The 14,917-nt window shown below is 46.4% G+C and overlaps 1 long non-coding RNA gene across 2 annotated transcripts; it reads right to left on the reverse strand.

Annotated features, from left to right (window-relative positions):
* Nucleotides 1-968: 968 nt before the first annotated feature.
* LOC117438493 (uncharacterized) lies at nt 969-5,374 on the reverse strand. Of its 2 annotated transcripts, none has more exons than XR_004550814.1 (4): nt 5,152-5,374; nt 3,987-4,129; nt 1,871-1,985; nt 969-1,032 (listed from the first exon to the last, which is right to left on the reverse strand). It is a non-coding gene; the product is annotated as an uncharacterized lncRNA (long non-coding RNA). The 2 variants fall into 2 exon arrangements; XR_004550813.1 differs by having other exon boundaries at nt 3,987-4,134.
* Between the last annotated feature and the right edge of the window lie 9,543 nt (nt 5,375-14,917).

The raw sequence follows: 14,917 nt of genomic DNA on the forward strand, positions 1-14,917 counted from the left end.
CCAATCAGAGGAGTGGGGGGGCGCTGTCGGCGCCGGGCGGGACTAAGCGTGATTGACAACTGCCGCAGCCAATCAGAGGAGTGGGGGGGGCGCCGTTGGCGCCGGGCGGGACTAAGCGTGATTGACAACCGCCGCAGCCAATCAGAGCAGTGATCCGGCGCCGCCGGAGCCGGGCGGGACTAGGCGTGACTGACAAGCGCCGCAGCCAATCAGAGGAGTGGGGGGGCCAGTGTAGAAGCCGAACGGAAGCGGGGCGGGAGTAAGAGTGACTGACAGGCGTCTCAGCCAGTCGGGGTGCGGCTTGTGCCGCCGAACCGGGCCCGGACCGTACCGTACCAAGCCGAGGCGAATCATGGGGGTAACGGGACTCGGCGGAGGCAAACGGGGGGGGGCAATGGCAGCTGTCGGCTCCCCTGGGACCCCATGGAAGCTACTCCGGTCCCTCCGGGCGGCTCCGTCCCCCTCAGGCGGCTTCGGCTGCGCTCGGTTCCCTTCGGGCGGCTCCGGCCTCTTGGCGTGCAGTTCGTAGTTTTGGCCACAGGAGGGCAGCACCTCCCTTTGCTCTGAGCCACCCCTTTGCTTCCCCTCCCGCATCTCCGGCACCTGCAGTACCGAGCTTTGGACACAGGATGGCAGCAGCGAGCAGTGCCCCGAGCTACGCCGTGCCCCCCCCACCTCCAGCACCTGCAGTACCGACGCTTGGACACGAGGTGGCAGCACACGCTGCAGAAGCAACGGCCTGAGAGCAACGGCGGCTCCCCTCCCCGTTGACAGCCTCCGGGGACCCCAGCTGCTGAGTGGGGACAGTTTGCAATATTGGGGCTGGGGCAAAGTTGCTCAGGGAACTTCTATTCGAGATTCTTTCAGACTTTTATTGCTTTGTGTTTGCTTTGTGGGGATTTATAATCACATTCTTCTCTTTTGCTTTTTATTTTCTTTACACATTTTATTTATTTCCTTTTTCATTCATGTTTTTTCCAGCTGTCCTTGTCTTTTAGTCTCTTTCAGTAACTATTTTTAGGCGTCCCATACCTAAAATGAGATAAGAAATGGGCAAACATGGGTTAGAAAATGAAAAAAATGGTTCAAAACACCTTACAAATGGTCCAAAGTGGAACACAAGTGGCCCAAAATGGATTAAAACAATCAAGAAATGGGTAAAAATGGGTTAGAAGTGGGCAAAAATGGCCTACAATGCGGAAGATGTGGATAAATATGGGACAGAAACAGCCACAGACAGGTCAGAAATAGCCCCCAAAAAAGCTTTAAAGGGGTTAGAAATGGGAAAGATGGGTTAGAAATTGCCAAAAACGGCTTAAAAACTGGTAAGAAATGGGCAAAACTGGGATAGAAATGGCCATGAATTGTTTTGAAATAGACTAAAATGGCTTAAAATAGGGTAGAAATGGGGAAAAATGGCTTAAACCAGGCTCAGAAATGGGCAAAAATGTGTTTGAAGTGGCAAAAAAAAATGGTTAGAAGAAAAAAATAGTTTAGAAATGGACAAAATGGCTTAAACCAGGTTAGAATTGGACATATAAGGGTTGCAAATGGCTAAAAATGGGTTTAAATCTAGTTAGAAGTGGCCACAATTGTGTTAGAAATCGTCAAAAAAGGCTTAAAGCTGCTGACAAATGGGAAAAAATGGGTTAGAGAAATAAAAAAGTGGCTTAAACAGAGTGAGAAAAGGGCCAAAAAAAGAGGGAAATTTTAAGAAATGGCTTTAAAAGGGTTAGAAGTGACCAAACACGGGTTAGAAATGGCAGAAAGAATTTAGAAATAGCAAATAAAACAGTTTAGAAGTGGGCATAAATGAGTTAGAAACAGCCATGTTACGGCATCTTCTTGGAATCAGGGGCTAAGTACACACCTCTGTCCCTGCAAGTGCTGCCCGGGGCTGCCAGGAAAGCCGATCTGTGCAATAGGCTGTGTGTGTTCTGGTCTGTGAGCCCACCATCAGCTACGGTACAGGTGAAGTCTTGTCACTGGAAAATGTTGAGCAGATAATACCCTTTAGTGAGCTAGAAAGCGGCACTAACGCTGCCTGCCTGGCAGGCTAGGAAAGGCAGATACATTTGGGGTTATGCACACGAAAGCTCTACGTCCTGCCGTGGTTCCAATGTCATTGCTCTTAGAGGTAAATGGAAAAGCAGCCTCAGGCCTCCTGCTGGGCTCAGGGATCCATCAGCTGCACCTGAGCAGCTTTGCCTGCAGGATGTGATACTTGCTATGCTGGTAAGTGACCAGTTCAAATAGGTTGAAATCAAGGTGCATTTGCCCAGAGCTGGGTGTTACTCGCACTGGTACTGGTACTTGTGGCAGCAAACATTTACCGTGACCCACCTGCTGAACAGAGCTCAGTACTGCAAATAATAAGCCAGTTTCCCCTCCCTGGCTGCATTAAAACAGGCTCCTCCAGATGAATTTAACCTCATGTCAGTGAAGCACTTTAGCTCAAGGTGCCAAAGACAAGCTTCGGCATGGGCACAATGCCACCAGACACACCAAAGAGCGTGAGGACGGGAAGCCCTTCCCTAAGAAAGAAGGGTAACTGTGGCCTTGGGCTTCTAAAGAGACCCTCAGCAGCTGTAGGGAAATGCCTGCATTCCCTGGGGTTCTAATCATATGAGCACAGGATGGTTTTGGTTGGAAGGAACCTTTAAAGGTCATCTGGTCTAACCTCCCCTGCCATGAGCAGGGACATCTTCAACTCCATCAGGGTGCTCAGAACCACATCCAGCCTGGCCTTGAATGTCCCCAGGGATGGGGCATCCACCACCTCTCTGGCCAACCTCTGCCAGTGCTTTACCACCCTCATTACAGAAAAATACTGGGGCTGACCTGTTCCTGGTTCTCCCTCCCTCCCTCCAGGCCTTGCCTTCTCCTCAGCAGTGCAGGTCCTAATTCAACAAAGACAACACCAAGGGCTGCAAACTCTGCTGGCAGTACCCAAATGTCAAGAGGAAACCGGGGACCTGCATTGTCACAACATCCAACAGGATGATTAGAAAAACACTGGTAATTCCCCATAGCCATAGAGCTGCTGCAAAACAGCCTGCAAGCAAAGCAATTGCTGTTTAAGCAAAAAGCAGCGCAATGGTCTCCGAGCAGGAAAGCAAACCAAGCTGAGATTTCCTGGGACAATGTTTTCAATTACGTGAATGTAATTGACTGGAAGGGAAAAAACTTCTTGAATTAAGCACGTAAACAAGGTGAACAAAATAATTTCTTCCTTGTTCAAGCAGAGGATGTGGTTTTGCTCTCATTTACTGGCCCCAGGTAGGAGAATCTACATCTGTCCAGCTGTTAAAGTGTCACTCTGCATTATGCCAATGTAAGAGGAAACAAAGTCCTGCATCCACATCTTCAGCCCCAGCTCAAGAGGGACGTGGAGCTGCTCAAGCGAGCCAGAGGAAACCATGGAGCTGCTGCGAGGGCTGGAGCAGCTATGCTCTGGAGCCAGGCTGAGAGAGCTGGGCTGGGGCAGCCTGGACAAGAGAAGGCTCCTGAAGGGGAGACCTGAGAGCAGCTCCAGTGCCTAAAGGGGCTGCAGGAAACCTGGAGAGGGGCTTGGGACAAGGGCCTGTAGGGACAGGCCAAGGGGAATGGCTTGAACCTGCCCGAGGGGAAACTGAGCTGAGCTCTTAGGCAGAAGCTGTTCCCCGTGAGGGTGCTGAGGCGCTGGCACAGGGTGCACAGAGAAGCTGTGGCTGCCCCATCCCTGGCAGTGTTCAAGTCCAGGTTGGACACAGGGGCTTGGAGCAACCTGCTCTAGTGTGAGGTGTCCCTGCCTGCCTGTGGCAGGGGTTGGAGCTGGATGAGCTTTAAGGTCCCTTCCAACATGAACCATTCCATGATTCTGTAAAATGTAGAAATGGGGAGGATAACTACAGGCAAATTACAGACCAATCGATGAAAGCAGAGAGTAAATGGATTTCCTCTCTCGGCAAGGTCAGAGAAGCATGTGCTACGATTACCAGACATACCTCCACTCTCTTCTCCTGCTTCCCAGTTGCAGAAACCTCTCTTTCCTTTTTGGTCTTGCAGATGAAAGAAAGAGGCTAAAAAAGTCTTCTGGAGCTCTTGAAAGGGTCTGTTCTGGCACACACAGTGTGCACATGGCTGCACGCTGCTCTGAAACAGAAGGGTTCTTGTATTTATCTAAGAACAAGAACTGGGTTTTTCTCAAAGCTCAAGAAACCACTGATGTGGGTCCACAGCATCAACGCTGATGAGGCTGATAGGCGGGTGTGCAGCCTAAAAAGAACGCATGATCAGGGTGCAGGTCACGTGTAAAACTCGCTCAAAACAGACACTCATATAGGGCATCGTGCAAGCAGGGTATTGCTGCAGCAGCCGTCCCTTGAAGAAATGGCTGGTTTTACAAACCTGTCTATCCTTACATCATCTTTATGTTCCTCCTCCTCGTACATATGAACATAAATTGTTAACAAGTTAAGCATAGATGCATAGATGGCATAGATGGCCACTAAAAACAAGAAAAAAAAACCCATGTACTACTATGCCAAACCTAATACATCGGTGCTGCTCACACCAAACCATACACTGGGAGCTTCCTGCCAGCCTGTACCACTTCAGAGCTTGCAGCTTTTACCATGATATTATGATATTAACTTGAATTTTTGCACTGACTGCTAAGAAAGCAAAAAAGGAAGCATTTTTAGCAAGGGATAATAAAGCTATTTCATAGTATCATATCTATAATTAAAGATGCATTCATTACCATCGTACATCACAGTCCTCTATGATAGGCAGGAAAGTGCCAAGTCCCCAGCTCCCCATGCCTCCCTGGGCACGGGCCCTCACTGCAGGGGCACCTCTCCAGCTCACAGGGCAATTCTGCTTTCGGAGGCAGCCTCCCGGAAGGATGCAGCCATTTCATCCTGTTTCAGGGCAGCACCACTCCAGGTGCTATCAATGCAACCGGCCACAAACTTCCCCTTTCTTGGGGGAAGAGAGGGAAACCGATGCGTTTGACTCCTGGAAAAGCTTTGGGGTGTGATGAGAAACATCCTGCACACAGAACAAAACAATCGAGCACCTTGGGGAAGCCCTGGCAAACTGTTTCTGCGGCTCTCCATGGGTCGCAGCACCCCCAGTGTCTCTCCCCCCCCCCCCGTTTGTCCGTACCCCAAAGACCACGGTGGTGGCGCCGTGCAGGAGGTGGATGCCGAGTCCGTGCAGCAGCGGCGGCAGCAGCTGTTGCCGTGGAGACCGTGACCCGGAGCGGCGGCAGCAGCTGTTGCCGTGGAGACCGTGACCCGGAGCGGCCGCGGGGAACACGAGTGCCTCCGGCAGGAGGGATGGGAAGGGGGACACGGTCCCCGCTGCAGGCCGGGACAGCACCGCCGCCCCCCCCGCGACTGCCCCCCTCCGGCTGCCGGCCTGCCCCAGACCCCCTCGGTGCCCCGGTTCTACCCTGGGCCGAGCCGAGCCGTGCCGTGCCGATCCGGGCTGAGCCGTGCCCGGCGGGGGGGGCAATGGGAGGTGTCGGCTCCTCCCGGAACCACTCAGTTCCCTTCCTCCTCCTGCCCCCTCCCGCCCCTCCCCGCCCCGCCCGCCGCCATAGGGCGGCCATGGAGGAGGTGCAGAGAGAGGTGCGGGAGCAGGAGCCGTGAGGAGAGGGGAGGGAGGCGGCTGGGGGGGAGCGCGGCTCTGCGCCGCCATGGGGAGAGGGGAGACAGGGGCGGGCACGGGGGGGGGGTGCACTGATGCCACTTGATAGGCGCCATCTTGAGTACGGGCGCCGGGACAGGCCAAATTAGTGAGACGCCATTTTGACGTACGGCACTACGGGGCGGCCATCTTGGTGAGGTGCTAGCCTGAGTACGGCACCTCACCCCTCATGGCGTCCGCGTTGCCGTGGTAACGGCCGCACCGCGCCTGCGCTGCCGCCATTTTTTGTTCCAAGATGGCCCTGACGAGCGCGGCGCGGCCGGAAGCTCCGTTCCCGTCCCGTTCCCTCCTCTCGGGGCTCGCAGGGCCCCCACAGAACCCCATAATGGGAATGCAGAACTCCAGATACCCCTCATAAAGCCCCACAGAACCCCGTATCCCCCCCCTATTGCCCCACACGTCATCTAGGGACTCCAGAACCCCATATCCCCCCGTATTCCCCCATACACCCCATAAGGGGTCTCCACACCCCTACAGAACACCACGGAGAGACTCCAGACCCCCAAATCCCTCCATAGACCCCCATACAGGGACTCCAAATCCCCCCACAGACCCCCATACTGGGACTTCAGACCCCCAAATCCCCCCACAGACCCCCATACTGGGACTTCAGACCCCCAAATCCCCCCAGACCCCCATGTAGGGACTCCAGACCCCCAAATACACCCATAGACCCCCATGCAGGGACTCCAGACCCCCAAATCCCCCCACAGACCCCCATGTAGGGACTCCATATCCCCAAAACCCCAGTATTGTCCTCCCATATACCCCGCCCTATGATAGGGTAGGCTAACCCCATCTAATCCAGGCTCATCTAACCCAGGCTAACTGAGGATAGGCTAATCCAGGTTAACCAAGACTAACTCAAGGTAACTCAGACTAAACTAAGTTAAGGAGGCTAGGATAATCTCACCCGTCTAATCTCACCTGTCTCTTATCTGAGCTAAATGACCCGGGATGATCCAAACCGGGTCACCCAAGCTAATCTGACCCGGGATAATCCGACCTGGGCTAATCTGACCGGGCTAATCTGACCCGGACTAATCTGACCCGGACTAACCTGACTCGAGCTAATCTGACCCCTGGGGTAATCTGACCAGGGACAAATCTGACCCAGGACAAATCTGACTAGGGTCAGTCTCCCCCCAGTCAATCTCACCCAGGTCTAATCTCACTCATCTTAATCTCACGCTGGATGGAGGCTATGCTATGCTTCCCCAGGCTATGCCAAACCACACAGCCGTGGTAAACTAACGCAGGCTATGCTAACCCGAAGTGAGCCAAGCAGAGCTGAAGCCACCCGGGGGGGCGGGGCGGAGGGTCAGCGCCGTCCAATCCCGGGCCGCACGGCTGAGGGGCCGTTTTCCCCGCCTAGAGACCGGTGGCCAATCAGCGGTGTCCTTTTGTGTGAGGGAGCGATGGCAGTGCCCGGGAAGGAGCAGACAGCAGTGAGGGCTGGAACGCAGCTTTGTTTTCTGTACGTGCACGGTTACGGAGCTCAGCAGGGTTTAGCTCGGCACGGTAAAGATCGAGACTTGCTGGACGAAGGTTAGTTCGGGCTTTGGTGGGCGGGAAGACTGTTGTGATGACGGAGGAAAGGGGTTTAAATGGGAGAGATAGTGGGGAAGGGGGGGAGAATGGCTGTTAGGGGGGACAGATGGTAGAGAAGGGGGGTGGGGGTGTGGGAATAATGGCGGTTAAAAGGGATAGATGATGAGAAAGGGGTGAAGAGTGGGATACGGGATAGAAGAACAGGGGGGAGTGGCGGGGGGGAAGACAAATTGGCGTGGTGGGGAAAAGCAGATGCCGTATTGGGGGGGACAACACATGACAAGAAATGGACCAAAAGGGCTTGGAAACTGCCAGAATGGCTTCAAAAGAGAAACAAGTGGGCATCAATAGGTTAGAAATAGCCTAAAGAAGATTACAAATAACCAAGAGCAGCTTAAAACAGGACAGAAATTACCACAAATAGAAGTAACAAAGAAACAGTTTAAAACTAGTAAGGAATGGGCAGAACAAGATGGAAAAGCCTCTCCATTGTTTACAATGTGCCAAAAGAATCTAAAAAAGGTTTAGAAACGGAGAAGAGTAAAATAAAAATGACCATACAGGAGTTAAACCAAGCTAGGAAACGGGCAAGACCAGGCTAGAAATGGGTAGGAAATGGACCAAAATGGTTTGGAAACTGCCAGAATGGCTTCAGAAGAATTAGAAATGGGCATCAAGAGGTTAGAAATAGCCTGAAGCACATTAGAAATAGGCAAGAGCAGCTTAAAACAGGCCAAAAATGACCACAAATACTAAAGAAGTAGCCAAAACCAGCTTAAAACTAGTAAGGAATGGGCAGAATAAGATGGAAAAGCCTCTCCATTGTTTACAATGTGCCAAAAGAATCTAAAAAAGGTTTAGAAATGCAGAACAGTAAGATAAAAATGACCATACACGAGTTAAACCAAGCTAGGAAGGGCAAGACCAGGCTAGAAATGGGTAGGAAATGGACCAAAATGGTTTGGAAACTGCCAGAATGGCTTCAGAAGAATTAGAAATGGGCATCAAGAGGTTAGAAATAGCCTGAAGCACATTAGAAATAGGCAAGAGCAGCTTAAAACAGGCCAGAAAATGACCACAAATACTAAAGAAGTAGCCAAAACCAGCTTAAACTAGTAAGGAATGGGCAGAATAAGATGGAAAAGCCTCTCCATTGTTTACAATGTGCCAAAAGAATCTAAAAAAGGTTTAGAAATGCAGAAGAGTAAGATAAAAATGACCATACAGGAGTTAAACCAAGCTAGGAAGGGGAAGACCAGGCTAGAAATGGGTAGGAAATGGACCAAAATGGTTTGGAAACTGCCAGAATGGCTTCAGAAGAATTAGAAATGGGCATCAAGAGGTTAGAAATAGCCTGAAGCACATTAGAAAAAGGCAAGAGCAGCTTAAAACAGCCCAGAAATGACCACAAATATTGAAGAAGGAGCCAAAACCAGCTTAAAACTAGTAAGGATTGGGCAGAATAAGATGGAAAAGCCTCTCCATTGTTTACAATGTGCCAAAAGAATCTAAAAAAGGTTTAGAAATGCAGAAGAGTAAAATAAAAATGACCATACAGGAGTTAAACCAAGCTAGGAAACGGCAAAACCAGGCTAGAAATGGGTAGGAAATGGACCAAAATGGTTTGGAAACTGCCAGAATGGCTTCAGAAGAATTAGAAATGGGCATCAAGAGGTTAGAAATAGCCTGAAGCACATTAGAAATAGGCAAGAGCAGCTTAAAACAGGCCAAAAATGACCACAAATACTAAAGAAGGAGCCAAAACCAGCTTAAATCTAGTAAGGATTGGGCAGAATAAGATGGAAAAGCCTCTCCATTGTTTACAATGTGCCAAAAGAATCTAAAAAAGGTTTAGAAACGGAGAAGAGTAAGATAAAAATGACCATACAGGAGTTAAACCAAGCTAGGAAACGGCAAAACCAGGCTAGAAATGGGTAGGAAATGGACCAAAATGGTTTGGAAACTGCCAGAATGGCTTCAGAAGAATTAGAAATGGGCATCAAGAGGTTAGAAATAGCCTGAAGCACATTAGAAATAGGCAAGAGCAGCTTAAAACAGGCCAGAAATGACCACAAATACTAAAGAAGTAGCCAAAACCAGCTTAAAACTAGTAAGGAATGGGCAGAATAAGATGGAAAAGCCTCTCCATTGTTTACAATGTGCCAAAAGAATCTAAAAAAGGTTTAGAAATGCAGAAGAGTAAGATAAAAATGACCATACAGGAGTTAAACCAAGCTAGGAAGGGGAAGACCAGCCTAGAAATGGGTAGGAAATGAACCAAAATGGTTTGGAAACTGCCAGAATGGCTTCAGAAGAATTAGAAATGGGCATCAAGAGGTTAGAAATAGCCTGAAGCACATTAGAAAAAGGCAAGAGCAGCTTAAAACAGCCCAGAAATGACCACAAATATTGAAGAAGGAGCCAAAACCAGCTTAAAACTAGTAAGGATTGGGCAGAATAAGATGGAAAAGCCTCTCCATTGTTTACAATGTGCCAAAAGAATCTAAAAAAGGTTTAGAAACGGAGAAGAGTAAATAAAAATGACCATACAGGAGTTAAACCAAGCTAGGAAACGGCAAAACCAGGCTAGAAATGGGTAGGAAATGGACCAAAATGGTTTGGAAACTGCCAGAATGGCTTCAGAAGAATTAGAAATGGGCATCAAGAGGTTAGAAATAGCCTGAAGCACATTAGAAATAGGCAAGAGCAGCTTAAAACAGGCCAAAAATGACCACAAATACTAAAGAAGGAGCCAAAACCAGCTTAAAACTAGTAAGGAATGGGCAGAATAAGATGGAAAAGCCTCTCCATTGTTTACAATGTGCCAAAAGAATCTAAAAAAGGTTTAGAAATGCAGAAGAGTAAGATAAAAATGACCATACAGGAGTTAAACCAAGCTAGGAAGGGGAAGACCAGGCTAGAAATGGGTAGGAAATGAACCAAAATGGTTTGGAAACTGCCAGAATGGCTTCAGAAGAATTAGAAATGGGCATCAAGAGGTTAGAAATAGCCTGAAGCACATTAGAAAAAGGCAAGAGCAGCTTAAAACAGCCCAGAAATGACCACAAATATTGAAGAAGGAGCCAAAACCAGCTTAAAACTAGTAAGGATTGGGCAGAATAAGATGGAAAAGCCTCTCCATTGTTTACAATGTGCCAAAAGAATCTAAAAAAGGTTTAGAAACGGAGAAGAGTAAGATAAAAATGACCATACAGGAGTTAAACCAAGCTAGGAAACGGCAAAACCAGGCTAGAAATGGGTAGGAAATGGACCAAAATGGTTTGGAAACTGCCAGAATGGCTTCAGAAGAATTAGAAATGGGCATCAAGAGGTTAGAAATAGCCTGAAGCACATTAGAAATAGGCAAGAGCAGCTTAAAACAGGCCAAAAATGACCACAAATACTAAAGAAGTAGCCAAAACCAGCTTAAAACTAGTAAGGATTGGGCAGAATAAGATGGAAAAGCCTCTCCATTGTTTACAATGTGCCAAAAGAATCTAAAAAAGGTTTAGAAACGGAGAAGAGTAAAATAAAAATGACCATACAGGAGTTAAACCAAGCTAGGAAACGGCAAAACCAGGCTAGAAATGGGTAGGAAATGGACCAAAATGGTTTGGAAACTGCCAGAATGGCTTCAGAAGAATTAGAAATGGGCATCAAGAGGTTAGAAATAGCCTGAAGCACATTAGAAATAGGCAAGAGCAGCTTAAAACAGGCCAAAAATGACCACAAATACTAAAGAAGGAGCCAAAACCAGCTTAAAATCTAGTAAGGATTGGGCAGAATAAGATGGAAAAGCCTCTCCATTGTTTACAATGTGCCAAAAGAATCTAAAAAAGGTTTAGAAACGGAGAAGAGTAAGATAAAAATGACCATACAGGAGTTAAACCAAGCTAGGAACGGCAAAACCAGGCTAGAAATGGGTAGGAAATGGACCAAAATGGTTTGGAAACTGCCAGAATGGCTTCAGAAGAATTAGAAATGGGCATCAAGAGGTTAGAAATAGCCTGAAGCACATTAGAAATAGGCAAGAGCAGCTTAAAACAGGCCAGAAATGACCACAAATACTAAAGAAGTAGCCAAAACCAGCTTAAAACTAGTAAGGAATGGGCAGAATAAGATGGAAAAGCCTCTCCATTGTTTACAATGTGCCAAAAGAATCTAAAAAAGGTTTAGAAACGGCAGAAGAGTAAGATAAAAATGACCATACAGGAGTTAAAACCAAGCTAGGAAACGGCAAAACCAGGCTAGAAATGGGTAGGAAATGGACCAAAATGGTTTGGAAACTGCCAGAATGGCTTCAGAAGAATTAGAAATGGGCATCAAGAGGTTAGAAATAGCCTGAAGCACATTAGAAATAGGCAAGAGCAGCTTAAAACAGGCCAAAAATGACCACAAATACTAAAGAAGGAGCCAAAACCAGCTTAAAACTAGTAAGGAATGGGCAGAATAAGATGGAAAAGCCTCTCCATTGTTTACAATGTGCCAAAAGAATCTAAAAAAGGTTTAGAAATGCAGAAGAGTAAGATAAAAATGACCATACAGGAGTTAAACCAAGCTAGGAAGGGCAAGACCAGGCTAGAAATGGGTAGGAAATGGACCAAAATGGTTTGGAAACTGCCAGAATGGCTTCAGAAGAATTAGAAATGGGCATCAAGAGGTTAGAAATAGCCTGAAGCACATTAGAAATAGGCAAGAGCAGCTTAAAACAGGCCAGAAATGACCACAAATACTAAAGAAGGAGCCAAAACCAGCTTAAAACTAGTAAGGATGGGCAGAATAAGATGGAAAAGCCTCTCCATTGTTTACAATGTGCCAAAAGAATCTAAAAAAGGTTTAGAAACGGCAGAAGAGTAAGATAAAAATGACCATACAGGAGTTAAACCAAGCTAGGAAACGGCAAAACCAGGCTAGAAATGGGTAGGAAATGGACCAAAATGGTTTGGAAACTGCCAGAATGGCTTCAGAAGAATTAGAAATGGGCATCAAGAGGTTAGAAATAGCCTGAAGCACATTAGAAATAGGCAAGAGCAGCTTAAAACAGGCCAAAAATGACCACAAATACTAAAGAAGTAGCCAAAACCAGCTTAAAACTAGTAAGGAATGGGCAGAATAAGATGGAAAAGCCTCTCCATTGTTTACAATGTGCCAAAAGAATCTAAAAAAGGTTTAGAAATGCAGAAGAGTAAGATAAAAATGACCATACAGGAGTTAAACCAAGCTAGGAAGGGCAAGACCAGGCTAGAAATGGGTAGGAAATGGACCAAAATGGTTTGGAAACTGCCAGAATGGCTTCAGAAGAATTAGAAATGGGCATCAAGAGGTTAGAAATAGCCTGAAGCACATTAGAAAAAGGCAAGAGCAGCTTAAAACAGCCCAGAAATGACCACAAATATTGAAGAAGGAGCCAAAACCAGCTTAAAACTAGTAAGGATTGGGCAGAATAAGATGGAAAAGCCTCTCCATTGTTTACAATGTGCCAAAAGAATCTAAAAAAGGTTTAGAAACGGAGAAGAGTAAGATAAAAATGACCATACAGGAGTTAAACCAAGCTAGGAAACGGCAAAACCAGGCTAGAAATGGGTAGGAAATGGACCAAAATGGTTTGGAAACTGCCAGAATGGCTTCAGAAGAATTAGAAATGGGCATCAAGAGGTTAGAAATAGCCTGAAGCACATTAGAAATAGGCAAGAGCAGCTTAAAAACAGGCCAAAAATGACCACAAATACTAAAGAAGGAGCCAAAACCAGCTTAAATCTAGTAAGGATTGGGCAGAATAAGATGGAAAAGCCTCTCCATTGTTTACAATGTGCCAAAAGAATCTAAAAAAGGTTTAGAAACGGAGAAGAGTAAGATAAAAATGACCATACAGGAGTTAAACCAAGCTAGGAAGGGCAAGACCAGGCTAGAAATGGGTAGGAAATGGACCAAAATGGTTTGGAAACTGCCAGAATGGCTTCAGAAGAATTAGAAATGGGCATCAAGAGGTTAGAAATAGCCTGAAGCACATTAGAAATAGGCAAGAGCAGCTTAAAACAGGCCAAAAATGACCACAAATACTAAAGAAGTAGCCAAAACCAGCTTAAAACTAGTAAGGAATGGGCAGAATAAGATGGAAAAGCCTCTCCATTGTTTACAATGTGCCAAAAGAATCTAAAAAAGGTTTAGAAATGCAGAACAGTAAGATAAAAATGACCATACAGGAGTTAAACCAAGCTAGGAAGGGCAAGACCAGGCTAGAAATGGGTAGGAAATGGACCAAAATGGTTTGGAAACTGCCAGAATGGCTTCAGAAGAATTAGAAATGGGCATCAAGAGGTTAGAAATAGCCTGAAGCACATTAGAAATAGGCAAGAGCAGCTTAAAACAGGCCAAAAATGACCACAAATACTAAAGAAGGAGCCAAAACCAGCTTAAATCTAGTAAGGATTGGGCAGAATAAGATGGAAAAGCCTCTCCATTGTTTACAATGTGCCAAAAGAATCTAAAAAAGGTTTAGAAACGGAGAAGAGTAAGATAAAAATGACCATACAGGAGTTAAACCAAGCTAGGAAGGGCAAGACCAGGCTAGAAATGGGTAGGAAATGGAACAAAATGGTTTGGAAACTGCCAGAATGGCTTCAGAAGAATTAGAAATGGGCATCAAGAGGTTAGAAATAGCCTGAAGCACATTAGAAATAGGCAAGAGCAGCTTAAAACAGGCCAAAAATGACCACAAATACTAAGAAGTAGCCAAAACCAGCTTAAAACTAGTAAGGAATGGGCAGAATAAGATGGAAAAGCCTCTCCATTGTTTACAATGTGCCAAAAGAATCTAAAAAAGGTTTAGAAATGCAGAACAGTAAGATAAAAATGACCATACAGGAGTTAAACCAAGCTAGGAAGGGCAAGACCAGGCTAGAAATGGGTAGGAAATGGACCAAAATGGTTTGGAAACTGCCAGAATGGCTTCAGAAGAATTAGAAAATGGGCATCAAGAGGTTAGAAATAGCCTGAAGCACATTAGAAATAGGCAAGAGCAGCTTAAAACAGGCCAAAAATGACCACAAATACTAAAGAAGGAGCCAAAACCAGCTTAAAACTAGTAAGGATTGGGCAGAATAAGATGGAAAAGCCTCTCCATTGTTTACAATGTGCCAAAAGAATCTAAAAAAGGTTTAGAAACGGAGAAGAGTAAGATAAAAATGACCATACAGGAGTTAAACCAAGCTAGGAACGGCAAGACCAGGCTAGAAATGGGTAGGAAATGGACCAAAATGGTTTGGAAACTGCCAGAATGGCTTCAGAAGAATTAGAAATGGGCATCAAGAGGTTAGAAATAGCCTGAAGCACATTAGAAATAGGCAAGAGCAGCTTAAAACAGGCCAAAAATGACCACAAATACTAAAGAAGTAGCCAAAACCAGCTTAAACTAGTAAGGATGGGCAGAATAAGATGGAAAAGCCTCTCCATTGTTTACAATGTGCCAAAAGAATCTAAAAAAGGTTTAGAAATGCAGAAGAGTAAGATAAAAATGACCATACAGGAGTTAAACCAAGCTAGGAAAGGGCAAGACCAGGCTAGAAATGGGTAGGAAATGGACCAAAATGGTTTGGAAACTGCCAGAATGGCTTCAGAAGAATTAGAAATGGGCATCAAGAGGTTAGAAATAGCCTGAAGCACATTAGAA

Source organism: Melopsittacus undulatus, unplaced genomic scaffold, assembly GCF_012275295.1.
Source record: "Melopsittacus undulatus isolate bMelUnd1 unplaced genomic scaffold, bMelUnd1.mat.Z mat_scaffold_389_arrow_ctg1, whole genome shotgun sequence".
Taxonomy (NCBI): Eukaryota; Metazoa; Chordata; class Aves; order Psittaciformes; family Psittaculidae; genus Melopsittacus; species Melopsittacus undulatus.